Source organism: Papilio xuthus, unplaced genomic scaffold, assembly GCF_000836235.2.
Source record: "Papilio xuthus unplaced genomic scaffold, Pxut_1.1 DF824888.1, whole genome shotgun sequence".
Classification (NCBI taxonomy): Eukaryota; Metazoa; Arthropoda; class Insecta; order Lepidoptera; family Papilionidae; genus Papilio; species Papilio xuthus.
Window position 1 is genome coordinate 1,568,313 of NW_013533761.1, and position 15,104 is coordinate 1,583,416.

The 15,104-nt window shown below is 36.1% G+C and overlaps 1 protein-coding gene across 3 annotated transcripts in view; it reads right to left on the reverse strand.

Annotated features, from left to right (window-relative positions):
• The window catches only part of EcR (ecdysone receptor), a 185,297-nt gene that overhangs the window by 127,224 nt on the left and 42,969 nt on the right, over positions 1-15,104 (reverse strand). For 2 of the 3 annotated variants that reach the window (XM_013325071.1, XM_013325068.1), the window contains exon 1: positions 6,351-6,786. The exons of the other annotated variant lie outside the window; for it this stretch is intronic. The gene's annotated coding sequence lies outside the window, so the exon portion shown is untranslated. Of the gene's footprint in view, positions 1-6,350; positions 6,787-15,104 lie in introns of those variants that run through there. 3 annotated transcript variants of the gene reach the window in all.

Consider the following 15,104-nt stretch of genomic DNA (forward strand, 5'->3'; position numbering starts at 1 on the left):
TACATGGGGAATTAAAACTGACTCGTTTTATACAAGAATAAAGCCCGGTAGAGTTTTGAAACGTTCCGCAAAAACTGGTTACGAGGCGGTTACCGTAATCGCTCGTACTGGCAGCATGCTAATATTTTTTTTTTATATATTGTTATTAAAACTCTGGCCGATTAGAACAAGCGTTTGTTTCGTCTACAACCCACGCTAGAACGAAGCCGCATTTGTCATAAGAATACTATTTTTTTTCGTGTCACATTAAATCCTTTGTGGTACTAACCTATTCGCAAAAACTACGGCTTAATGGGAACTTTAACCTAGAAGTAAGAAATTATATAAATAAATCTTTGTTAAGAATATCAGTAAAAACATTAAAGATAATGTTTTTAATTTAAATATACTTAAGCTAATGTTATTAATGGCAAAATATAATACATAGGAATAAATAAGACAAGCGTGTTTTCATTTTATGTACACTTCTGCGAAAATTGTTAATTCCATCTTATGGTCTTGTTATTATGTCATTACAGACTATTCAAGAGTTATGTGTAATGACACAATAATGACGTAATTGGCTCCTGATCTTTGAATGAGGTTATTCTGTCTAATGCTACCGGTTTTCCGTGTTTTCACAAAAATGACGGCTTTACGGCATTCCATGATCGCCGTCACGCGATTCCCTGAGATGAAGACAATATGTGACGTAGCTAGTAAACGTAATGTATGAATTTGTAATTATTCATAGTTATAGCATGCGGTAGTATTTGGTCTAGGCATTCGATCGGATCGGGCGTGTGTTGACCGGGGCGATTCACCTTGAGACCGCACCTCGCTTCGAATAACCCGGCCACAAGAAGTGGCCACTTTTTTAGTTGCAACGAGTGGCTAGCAGGGCACTATACCATTCGGTCGCGTTGTACAGTTTCGTACAAAGCGCGAAGACCGGTCCGCTGTGGGTGAGCGAGTTGTGGAATGCACGGGGACGGACTGAGACGGCGTGATTTGAAAGTGTACTCGAGTGCGTCGGTTACCGACTTTTCCGATTCGAGTGGCTTATAATTTGATTCTTATTCAATAGGTTGTAATAATATCTAATTATTTTGAATTGCTTCATAACAAGCTCCGTAATTAGAGTACAGCCATAAAATACGGACTCGTTGAAATCTATCTATTTAATATGTGAAAGTATTTTTTAAACCTTAAAAATTATTTTAATAATTTGTGTTTTAATGAATCAACTTAATGTAGAGTTATTTTGCAGCAAGTAAATGAAGACTACATAGGGCAATAGGCTGGTGTTGAATTTTTAGTAGCAGAATCGAATAGAAAATAACAAAACAAAAATAACCTAAGACAAATGCTATTACAAATTAAACCCGTGACCACATAGCGACACATAATGTGGAATTTTAATTTATGTAGTAAAATAAATAATTATCATCAATCAATAAATTAAAAAATTACTTGTAGTCTGAGAAATGTTGTCAAAACGAATTCTTTAGACAAACTATTACATATAAAAGTTTCGATGTGGCCATGGAAAATTTGCAATGTACGAGCGATGAATCATCGAACAACGTCGATATGTCATTATATTTAAAACGAGATTAAAGTTGTTTACTTATTGATATGTAAATTGTCTCGCATATTTGCAGCATCCCTGCAAATTTTTATCATTTTATAGTTTTAAATAACAAACAAAATTATATGCAGCGTTACTTTTGATCTTAGCTTAAGTCGTTAGATTAGGAATGAACTATTTACGATTACTTAACAACAAATCCGAACGACTCTTTGTGATAACGTCATAATTAATAAGATAAAACAATTTTATGACTATCCCACTATTATCTAAATTGTTTGGGACCATTTTGTCGTTAGCAAATAAAATTTATAGTTGAGTACATTTATAAATTTGATAACATTGTTTAAAAAATAATTTAAAGTGCACGAAGTCGAAGACACAAACGGAGTTTCGTCTCAGCATATTAACGAGCTTCGTGACCGATATAACAAAGAGCAATTGAAGATCGTCTTACACAATTCAATGCGTAAACATATTAATTTTGTTGCTAAATCTTCTAGTTTGGAGAATTCCCACGCGTTTTATCAGATATAAAGACAAAACAAATGAATCCCCGGTATCTTGCAGGCTATTCAAGCTCAACTGATTCGGATAGATCTTGGCCTATTCGGTGTAACTCATATAACTATTGGCGAGTGACTTTGAAGATGAAGACCGCCTATTCAGAATTGAGTGGAAAGACTATTTGATAAGCAACTGTTATGGAAAGATAGAGACGGGCTATTACGCGTGATATAACAGCACGCAAGTGATTCGTAGATGTCTATTCAGGTGTGGCTCATATCGACGCGACTGACTCGAAAACCCCGATGCCCCATTTCGGGAGCCGAAATACACGCAGTGTCCCAGTTACGACCCCGGCTATCTGATCCGTCGACAGTCGCAGGCGAGACACATTGAGGAAAAGAGGCGCCTGTTAGCTTTCATCGCAAGTTTGAAATTTTATTACATTTGCCTGTTTATTAATTTATTAAAATTAACAAAGTAGAGAAAAAAAAATAATTTTTTTTATTAATACAACACGGGATTAATGGCTGGCTTACCTAAAGTAAAGTAATCACAGACAATTTCTTTTTTGCTTTAGCGATGAAGCGTATTTTTATTATAAACGTGAAATATTTATAATCCAATTTTTATAAATAAATTTCTATGGCCCTAAACGAAATATTCAACGACTAAGTCAGACAAATAAATTAAAAGTTTTTTTTTTCGCTTAATTTTCTCCTATAAAGTTTGAAGTGTACTTTCTCGCTCCGTTTATTAATCAGTTAATTAATCTTGAAGAACTTTATGCTTTGTTTCGGCGTGTTTTTTTTCCACTTTCATTCCAGCGCACTTCAAGTAGAAGTCAGTGTGAAAACAAATTGTACTTATATTAAAATCAATTTTCAATCCGATATTGAATTTATTTACGAAATTAGTTTAACAATTTGGTTGTATTCTAATTAACGTAACGATATTAAGAGCTGCTATAATTAAAACACAACGACAAATGTTATCTATTAGCATTCACCGAACCTAGTAAAACATTTCAGAAAATCCTAAGAAAAATATACTGGCCTTAATATGTCATTTAGTGTGTAACGTTCACAGAATACTGGAATGAATCATGTTTAATGATATTTAACTATCCGTCTGGTGTCCTAAATAAAGTGGCATAAAATATTCCGATATAAACGCAAAACGGGTCCCGATTCCCGAAGTCGAAACGTGCGTTCGGCTCGGGTGCCCCGTTATCTTTAACTCTACACTGGTTTACAAACGTATGGGTGTATACTGTGGCCAAATATCGGTGACAGCCGGGGTGAATGACCTCGCTCAGGCAGCCACAAGGCACCTGCAATCGCGCCGTCGCCTGTTGACACAAAACCAACAAACGCGACTGACGCGCGACGCTCCCCAGTGATAATGAACGCCGTTCGTGCAATGTACTTGAGATTTCAAATTCTACATATGAATTTATTATTTCACATATGAATTATTTTCATACGGAAAACTTGATAGCGTCATTAGCGCAACAGTGTGCTCTTACGTCACGTGTTCTTATGTTGGATTTTCAAACAAATATATTTTAATATACCATTCAATAATATTTAAAATTGATACAGGATCATATCACCTATTTCAATTCTGCAATTTATAATTTTCATTGCAATAAAATATTTATTATTATTTATGTTAAAAACTAACACGTTTCGATTCTACGTGTACATATTTGTAGAAAATATAGTTGGGGGGGAGGGTTGGCGGGGGGGCAAGGATTTAATTAAAAACGGACGAATATATATCCTATCGAATTGATTAATTATTTTATTTACATTTCATTACAAAGCAATCAAAGTATTCCCTTGTATATTTGTTTGTGTAATATAGTATATAGACGTAGTTGTTGATTGCGATTGCGATTAAAAATTCTTATACAAAATTGAAATGTATACAAAACAGTGTAGTGTATACTGTATACATTGTAACATTGCGTTTGTTTTACTTGCGCGCTATTTCGGTGCATTCGTATACAGAGTATCCTGCACGAATTGTTTCCGCACAACAATGTTTACATTGGAAATATCTTTATTGGGCTTAATTATAAGTAATAGATCCCAATTAAAATGCGGTCAAGAAACTTTGAAGTAAATGCGAGGATTAACATGACGTAGCATTTATTAATTTACTATCGATTGTTAGTAAGTCGAGAAATATTTAATGTTATGCTGTAAAATTTTATGTATACAAAAATTAACAAAACTCTTGACATTTGATACTGAGTCCAACTCTGTCATGTTTGCGAGTTGCCATTGTAAGATGTGTATCCTACCCAATTATAACTCGAAAACGAAAACATTTTTTTAATCCTGCCATATGTTGTAGTAGAAAAGGGAAAGTTTTTATTTAAAATACAATAAATTCTTAGTTACATTAAGTAAACGGGAAACATCGCTTAAAGCTATGAAAGTTGTAAACTATGATAAAACGTTAAACCTGTTTTGTGAAACGTGTTTATTTCTATAGTTAATTGATCTGAGTGCTGAGAAAAATGCCTGGTGTGAAATGTTACAAGCTATTAGCTGTACGACGTGTTACATTGGGACAGTGACATGTTACAACACATTAGTAGGGGAATATGTCCTGTGAGTGTTACAGTAGTACAGTAAGAGTTCGCAGCTGCAGATTTATTACGTGATCCGTCGCTTTCCCGCGTGGGAATCGAGGGCGCGGCCTTGTCCCGCTTTTGAAGATTGGCACATTTTTATCACACTTGAACTATGGTCGCCGGACAAGAAAAAGTTAGATTAACGAGGTATAAGGTTGCTAAGAAACTGAAACGAACTTGAGACAAATTACTCTGTGATGCATATGTTTATGCTGCATTCTTTTGAGCAATCTGTAAGACACGACATCTTGGATTACTAAACTACAAAGGTACCTAACTGAAATATATTTTTATTATATTTTTCGACTTATAATAACCAGTAAGGCAGAAGTAGAGTGTACAAATATCTTTTATGAATGAAAAAAAATATTAAAAAATGACAAAACCTGTCCAAAATTCATCGTAAATAATTCTAAATGATTTTTAATGTATCGAATGAAATACTTAATGTTTATTTTAACGTTATAATTAAACAAAGACTGTATTGTGGCCATATTATTGAATAAGGCCGCTCGTTAGCATCCAGTTGGAGGCAAATTAGCAAATTGACTACGTAGTTACCAATTGCACTGGTTGAGCATTCGTTCAGCGTAATAACACGCATTTATTGCTTTAAATATCCTTTGCTTTACTACTGTAGGTACGTCTCATTGTCATTTGTAATTCACCCTTTTTTAACTATGATTAATAGAAGGGGAATTTTAAAACGCATCAAACTTCCTGTATCCCCTTTAAATTCCAGTTAGATTAAGTAGAGATGATTTTAAAGCAATAGTTAAATTCACAAAAACCCCTATAGCCTATTATTTAACAGAAATCATAAATTATTATATCATCAATGTGGACACAAAATGCATATTTAGACGGGTAATAAATATTTGTAACTCACTGCAAAGTAAATATACCTTGTTGGTTTGTAAAATCATGCGTAAAATGTCATGTTTCCTTTGCCTTTATTATTTTATCTATACAATAAATTAGTTACAATAAATTGAGATGAAAATAGTAGGTAGTCAAGGTAAGAAAAATCCTTGAAAAGCGAAATAGTCTCGCAGGCATTATCAAGTGCTACATTATTTGTCTCCTTTTAACTTGTAATACTCCGACGTGAATGTAAATTTAAATAAATGTTCTTTTTTAAAAACATTGCTATATTATGTTTGTGATGTGGTTCTCAGACACATCGTTATGCTAATGAGCACGAACAGAACAGAGAGGCGAAACAATCAGTTACTCACGCTTTTACACAACCACTACCTAATTCAAACTTTTGAATTTTGACAACTAAAGGATGTGTAACTTTGAAAATGTTACATACACGAACGTCATTGATCTTTATTATGAGTGATAACGAAATATAGTTCATAATCATAATATAGTGTGTATTGGTGACGGCACAAATCAGCTGTGCGGCCGCACGCCGTCGCGCCGATCGCCAAGACTGGGCGCTACGGCGTACGGCGCGCGGCAAGAGGACTGGACCAAGCTGCTGCTCCTCGACACACATATTATGACACTTTCCAACTCGTCCGCTATAAATATTCAACGGACGCTTCGCCAACGACGGCCACTCTCACCGGCCTCTCCGATCCGTTCCCTCCACAGTAGAATGATAACGATACCCACCTAGATACAGTTTAGGCTCAATTTTGACGGCCCGCTCTCGCTCTCTGCCAGGAATATAGTCAGGACGTTGGTTATCGCGCGCACACCGTCTTATTTATCCATCACTGCACATCCGCACCGATCGGGGAAGCTCACGATCTCACTGTCACAGCACGCGGCGGCGAGACCACCGCCGCAGTCACACACGCACAGGCACCAACACCGACGCGCTGGAGTACCGCCGGCGCTACGGGCGCAGGCCGTTCGGTGCTCTGCACCGCGAAGTCGCCAAGAACCGAAAATGCGACGCGAGGTCGACCTGACCTCCACGCTCTCGAACGTGAGAGTCGTCAAAATGTGAGTAGTGGCAGCCGAGCGGGTGGCAGTGCAACGAGTCCGCTGGAACTTGTACAGACGACGCGCGTGACTGGCCGCCGCCGACTGACAGGGCGCGCCGCGACGAGCCTCGCTCCACCACCACACGCGCACTCGCGCACACTCGCACCGCTCCCGCTCCCCGCCCCGCCCCGTCCCGCGCAACGCCGCACCCGTCCCGCCTCGCGCCCGTCGCGCCGCCTCACAGCGACACCGAGCCCGAGCGCCTCGTCCGACGGCCAGATCCGATGATATTTTAAAATTTCATTTCGAATTTGACTTGTAAAATCTACTCAAATCAGTCGAAACGACGACGCAAGCCGATCGTTCCAGTCTGTATCTTTACCAAAATAAAGAATGGTGTGCCGTCTCGGCGGTGGGATTAGACGCGCGGTGAATGAGTGGCGCGTGTAGAGAGGCCGAGAGCGCAGGCGCTGCCCGCTGCTACTACCTCGTACTCTATGCGACTGGGGAAAACTATCTATTGGACATTTCCCCCAATGATTAATTTGCTAATAGAAATAATTGTCTCTAACAACTTTTTGTTGTGCAGCATTTAACATTACTTAATGACAATGTTTTGAATCTTCTACATAACATTGAAAATCATTACAGTAGGAGGCCCGCGTGGAGGCAGTGTAAGGTTATCGGAATGCTTTAATCGCGTCGCTTTAAATTGCGCAAATAGATGTTCCAATGAACTCGTTTAATAATAGCGCGCGTAGTGAGGGCGTCAAGCGCACTAGCCGCGCCCGCCGGCGTTGCGCGCTGCAGCCGCTCTCAATGCTGCTCAAGCGTAAATACAATACGTGTGCCTCGTAGTTGTGTAGGTACCATATTTACTGATGTTTCTTTCTCTTTCGTGGTACGTTTCCTCAGCGTTCATTTTCATGACTACCCACATCGTAAGCTCTTTTCAACAAAACTAGTGTTTGCCTACAATTCTTCGCAACATATAGGTAAGAATAACTTAACAGTATATTAGAGTGCGTATAAAATCAACGTATCCTTTTATTAAAACACTAAAAGAAATTGAATAACAAACAGCTTCTGACGCTTGCTACCGTGTTCATATTAATGCAAGTCACATGCAGAATTGAATGTAAAGTTTAAAGAATTGGCCGCGAATATAATTTGAGTGACATCAACGCGGGCGTCACATCAAATTTCAGAGGACAAATTATTTTTGTATCTCGACTATAAATTTACTTAAAACGAATACATACAAATATTCTTTGTCAAGTTAGTAAAGACGTAGATAACCAAAAAACAATTATGTTAAAAAAATTGTCAAGTTTGGCAGGAGAAGTAACGCTAAAGAACTAAGAGAACATCAAACTGACGAGATTATATGAGTTCCAATTTTATTTGAGATAGTATGTAACAAATTATATAAATATGTACTGTATGTATTTCCAGCACAAATAGCTGTAGCCAGTACAAACAAGATAGTATTGTAAATGTGGACACAAAGATGGGATTGTTCGTCGGTGGTCGCTCGGGACGCCAATCCCCACTTCCGCCGGCGCCCGGAGCATTGCCAGAAACACTTAAGGGAGAGGAAAGTACGCAAACTATAATGTAAAACTAAATGTAACACATTTATTTTTTACACTTTTAAGAAAATGAAGTTGGAATATAACTATACTAGCTGTCGCCCGCAACTCCGTCCGCGCGGATTTTAAAAATAACTTATTAATTAGTAGCCTATGTGTTTTTTCAGACTACGTTCTACATCAGTGCCAAATTTTATTAAGATCTGTTGAGCCGTTCCGGAGATACTTTAAAACGAACATCTAAACATTCTAATTTATAATATTAGTAAGATATGATTTACTAAATAATTTCATTCGGATGAGGATTCATAAAAGATTTTATAGTTTATTTGATAGCAAAATAATATTCTGCTGATATTTTTATTTAATAAACACACAATAATTCTCGAAAATACAAATAAAATTTTGCACCAGTAAGTTATTTTGTAAAATATTTGTAACTTAAACACCAAGCTATGAAACGGTTTTCTTTTCGTTTCGCCTTTCAATGTGGAAATGCCGACATACCTATAAAAACATAGTAACATTTAGCCGTAGCGAAGTTTGTCTACTTTAGCGGCAGATTCGTGCCGCACGGACTCGTCCTCTCTCATATTCTTGGACAATACAACATAAACGTTCACTCACTTCTGTTCACCGTCAAAGAAACATTTTCGCATTTTGTTGCTATATAAAAGTAGTAACAAACAGCCGTAACGCGCTACAAATAACCTATTATTTCGCACTTGCCAGTATATAAATGTAATTGTAAATTTTCACATGACTTTGTTGACCTAAGTATGACACGGAATGTTCTAAGGACAAATTATTCGACAAGATATAATTTAAATTAATCTTAATAAAAATAATAATCGAAAGAATGTGAACCAGTGTTTTGTGAACCTATGGTATGTTCTTTTTGTATCCTGTGAATCTAACAAACTCTAATAAAGAATAAGTAATTAATTTAATTAAATCCCTAATTGTCGGCAATTTAATTTGTTTAGTAAAAATGTTTATTGGCTTTCCCTTACCCTATAACATAATAGTAGATCGAAATTCTGTTTTTCTATCAAGTTTTGGATTGTATATTCGTAAAAAAATAACTTTTGTTAGATGCTCTCTTGTTTAAAAATATATCTTGCTTGTCGTACTTCTTATTACCTTTTAGAAAATTGTTAAATGAAAAGAGAAATCAATTGATGTGTTACTAAATATAAGACATCGCTTGGGGTCGCATAGGTATAATTTATTTTAGAATTTCAATTTTTTTTAGAATAGCTGAATATTTAGGAACATAACTACATTGTAGCTATGACTTTGGTCCGCATATTTTAAACAGAGCAATTTAAATATTAGCTATTTTTCGTCTTCTTTTGAGATAGTCATAAAGTTCATAGCGAACTACATTCGTACAAAATCTTTTGCAATAGACTCTACTATAGTTAAAACTATAAATAATTAATTTGTAGTGTTAGGAAGAAAATGCGACACTGTGCCGGTGTACTGGCGCAACACTAGCCTTGCTAAATGTCGACGTTTATGTCTCCTCACTAATCATTCTGACACTTGACTTGGTAATGAAAGCGCGCCATTCGCGTCAAAGGTTTCTAATTAATAATGTTTAAAAGTAGACAGATAAATGTAATCCTTGGTACTGTAAAAGCACTATAAACACTATTAAAAGTATCGTAAGAATCGAAATATGTCAACAAACGCGTTATTTAATGACATTTTAAAGCAAATGCATCCGCCTAAACAACGCAGATCACCAGTCTAATGTGTCTTGTGATCAGAGAAAACAATTAACCCCCGACTCGGTCGAGTCTCCGCAAACATCAACCGATTTAAGAGACCCCGACGCCGGTGTCGACGACCGAATGAACGATACAATATTTTGGATAATTCGTAAATGTCATTATGCACCTTTAAAGGTCTGACTTATTATTACTGGATATAAAATCCTCCCAATACGTCTGCTGTAATTAGTACCTCATTTGGTGTTTGGATATTATGTGCATTAAGCGATTTGATTTAAACACAAAAATGAATCATGAACGTAAGCAAAATTAAAAAAGCGATATGAAATTCCGATTAGTAAGCGCTTAAGATAAATTGAAAGGAATATAGAAAAAATAGTAGGCACTTAAAATAATTTTAAGCTTCAAACTTAAACATATAAGAATATAATAGGCTTAAGGCTACTTAAACCTGTTCCTTACTTGAGCACTGGCTCACAGCGATAAAGATACGACAGTTTTTTTTGTATATCAATCGATTAATTCCATACATTCAAACGCAACCAAAAAGTTAATATATACAGTAGCTGGTTAGTTTTAATTTCCGATGTTTACAATTAACACCTGTAGAGGTCGTTTCGGTCTCGCGAAACCTTACAACCCACGCGATCCCACGCCCACTGTCCAAGTCATTGTTAGAAACGGATAAATCAATTCTTGCACAAATAAAAACATACACACCTCCGCTATTGTAATTATGAGGGTGTTTGATTTATCTCTCCTTTTTATTTTGGAATTTAATTAAGAAAAAGAATTGAATCTCATCGTGATTTGCTATTTAAAGTACAAAAAAATAACAAACAGAAAACCACGCCATAGAAGAGACTTTGAAAAGCGAATGAGGGAAAGAAATGTATACGATGGTTTAAAAGGATTTCAAGTAAATTACTACTATTATTGTATTCCTCTCCCTCTCATTCACTTCCAGTCATATATCTTTCTTCTCTCTCATGTAACGCAGTGTACTTAACGCGACGGATCATTATTAATGTTTTTCAACAAAATTTCGTCGATTTATCTAACTTGTACAGTTTCTGTGCCCTAGTATAACTATGTGCAAACTACTTCTGCATTCGGATATGCATGTAAACGGCAGTTAATTCCGCATGCTGTAATTGAAATGGCTGCAGTTGGTAAACGCGGCGCGCTAGACTATCGACCGCGGTGGCGCAAGTAGGATTTCCTTTTTAGACCATACACTGCTCGTCCGTCATTGGGTCAGTGTGCGACCACCGGACCATACTGTTTCCTATAACACCATGCAATTTACACAACAGATGTGACATTTAATAACCTTTGAACAGGTGGCGTTGTGTTTAAAAATGGAACACAATATCTGGTTCTAGTATAGCTATTTATCGTACTGAGAAATTATGATACATCAATTTATTGTGATACCATATATCTTTAAATGAGCAATTCTTGTAAATTGATTATCAATAAAACACGAATAAAATGACATTTTTAAAAATGATTCCTAGCTAGATCTATTTATCGCCCCCGAAACCCCCTATATACAAAATTTATATATATTCCAACGATTTTCATAAAATTTTGTATATAGGGGGTTTCGGGGGCGATAAATAGATCTAGCTAGGAATCATTTTTAAAAAATGTCATTTTATTCGTGTTTTATCGATAATCAATTTGTAGTATTAGGAAGTAAGTTCCAAAAAACACACTAAAGAAAAAAATACCGAGCAAAGCTCGGTCATCCAGGTATTGTTATTTATAAAATTAGGCAACTCCAGCGGGGTTAGACAAAGTGCATACGGTTCGAATCGATTCCATAGTGAACTTCAAGAATGTATGGAAGGGACGCGCGACAATCTCGTGTCTTCTCGAAAGTTATTGTCAGATTCATTCATTTTTGCGTGCATTTTTGAATGCACCTTGTCTAGTCACACATGATAGCAAGGTTGTCCATTGACGGATAACGTCACGTAGAAAATTATCTTTGATCTTCATTTACATAAATTTTATTAGAATATATTATAACTGTAATATAATATTTAAAACAATACATAAGCAAATTAAATATAAAATGTATGTTAACAGCTTTCTTTTACATTGTATGCGAAAATAAATATGTTTTGGTTACGAGGTCACTGTGTGGTTGAAAACCGAACGACTAGATTGTAGATTTACCTTCAACGATATATTTACATTTACGAGACGTTCAAAATCGGAATTTTGAAAATGAAGGTCGTAAAAATGGAATTGGAAGACGATTTGAATCGTTCAACCTTCGGTAAATTTAGAGAGTTACTCACTGACAGTTGCAATGTAAAGAGAAATAGTTAAAGTACATGATAGAAGTATTCTTAACTTTTATCCTTAAGTTGTTACTTAATTAATTTACATATAATAAACATTGTGACAGGAGTAAAGTAAAACATATTTTGTATGTCACTTAATCTACGCCATGTTCATGCTAATCTACAATATAGTTACATAACGTAGGGCGATTAGTGTTACGAATTTCGGTCCGCGAATGCGACCTAGAGAGGTGAACAAACGGCCGACATAATGGAGTTCAACCCAAATTTTTGACCCGATTCGATGTAAAAACCCGGCGCAGTGAGTGGGCTAACGACCGCATTGACGTAAGCCCGGAATAGACAAATAAAAGAGGTGCGGAATGCAGCCCAGCTCTTAAGGCTTTCTTTCGTCCAGCCGATTATTTAATCGATGGTTTTGGGGCCCGTAACGGGAACGAGACCGCTAAGGGTCGATATACTGGTTTGACGACCATGGGGCCCCATGTTATGGAGTTCTAATTTTTTGTCGTAACGATTCTTATTGTAATAAAATTTTAATGTTTAAGGCCATGCATGCTTCGGTGGTTTAATGAATTGGTTATAAAACTATGTATAGAAAATGAAGGTCGTTGTTGCGTTACTCAGTGGGATATTTTTGTTTTCTTTTTTATGATCTTAGGGTTACAACATAGATGCTAGATGTTTTCGATATTTAGTCTTGGTTGGTTTATTTAGTCTTGTTAACTTTTTCTATTTAATTTCCACTGCCTATCCAAAGGTACTCAAACCATTTAGTTGAAGGCCTACCCACGCTACGTCTTCATAAACGTTTGACCTCTTCCGATCTTTAGATCTTTCCGTTCAACGAGCAATAAATAATAATTACGCCCACAGTAATTAGTTTCATTTTATTGAATGAATTTATTTATGTAAATAATACATATTAATTTAAAGATACAAAAATATTTAAAATAAAATGTTCGAGTATTAAATTCTGGTAGTGTCACATAATAATTCTAACATACTTTAACAAATAATATTAAAACATATTATAATCAAACAAATAAATTATTACGAAGAATGTAACCTTCAGAGTTTAATAAATGGAACAATATAAAGGTGTTCTTATTTATAATTCATTAGTTGCCGATTACTTACCATTCTAAGACTCTACATTGCAAATCGCTCCGTACATCCTTGATCTAAATACGAACAAGGGAATCCTTAGCCTTTTTTTTACGTTTTATAAGCCAGCGCTTGACCACGATCCCACCTGGTGAAGTGGAGACTTGGTCAAAAGATGGTACGCGCTATCTTAGTAAGTGCCTATTCACTCTACTTTTGAAGGTCCCAATATCATATTTGGACGGAAAAACAAAGGCTGGCAACTTGTTCCAATCCTTTGCGGTATTTTATTAATTTAAATATCCCGCGGTTTTATTTTTTTTATTTCTTTAAATCAACTAAAACCTTCTTTTAAATTAGGCTATTAAATAAAAAAAGAATTTTGTGAATACGATCAGAACTTTCTTTAGTTAACGTGTTCAAACTCTTTAGCTTCATTAAGTATTAATTAGAAAGATTGGATGGTAGTTGACTCCTGTATTCCAGATATTTGGCGATGCGCCATGGCTTTTAAGCATATGTCAATATGCTGATATATGTCCTAGATTTCATATTCTAAAGAGGGCACCGGTTTTCAAGCTAGTTCGCTATTGTTTATATGATTTTTCTAACTAATAAACTATTTAACTACAATCCTACACGTTAAGTAGTTTTGCCTCTTCTTCGATTAGCAAAATGTAGTTTTTAATGCAAATGTATAACGATGAATACTTCGAGCTAATATAACGCAATAAAATAAAAATGTATTGTTGCTGAGTCGACCTTGCAGGTGACCAACTTGGCACCTGCTTCTACATGCAGGCACAATACTCTACACTCCTTAAAGGGCACTGTAAGTAAATTACATAGTAAGGAGGTGACATTTCTCACTTGTCAAGTAATTTCTCTGGTAATTTTCAAGGTAACCAGCGAAATGTCTTCGTAGAATTCTGTATGTCAAAAACCTGATTAACGTAAATATTCACCCACCACTGATGAGTCTGAAATGTTTTCTGTCGGTTTCTAGTTTTTTTTTTATAATAACACTAGGTGTCGCCCGCGACTCTGTCCGCACGGAATAAAAACAAGCTTAGTAGCCTATGTGTTCACCCAGACTATGTTCTACATCCATGCCAAATTTCATCGAGATTCGTACAGCCGTTCTGAAGATACCTTCAAACATCCATCCATCTAAACATTCGCATTTATAATATTAGCAAGATTTTATACAATTTACTCTACTTCGGTTCGGATCAAAGAAACGTGTGCTGTTTAAAAAGATTAAATAAAAAGCAATCACTTACGGAACAATACAATAAGCGACGTTTTAACTCTTTACGAATACGAAGCGAATGCTTAATAGGGCTGAGCAAGAACAATGTCTATAAGGGCAGGCCACACATAATTGTTTGTGTACCAAATAGGACATGGCTGCCGTTTGTGCATTGTGGACGGACCCTAATTATAAGGCAAGGCAAAGGGCCCGCCGCCGGCGAGCGCTGCGCTTGTGTGTAATTTATGCGACGTAACAGCTATCCTCCACAATCTTTGATACGCTATCTCGTTATGTGCTATTTTTGTACATTCTAATTGAAAGTTGTAGAAGAAGCAAGAATCTATGTACCTCCAATCGTTTGAAACTCCACCCAAATAATTTACTCGTAACTTCTAGATCGTTTTAATTGGAATATTAAAAAGGTT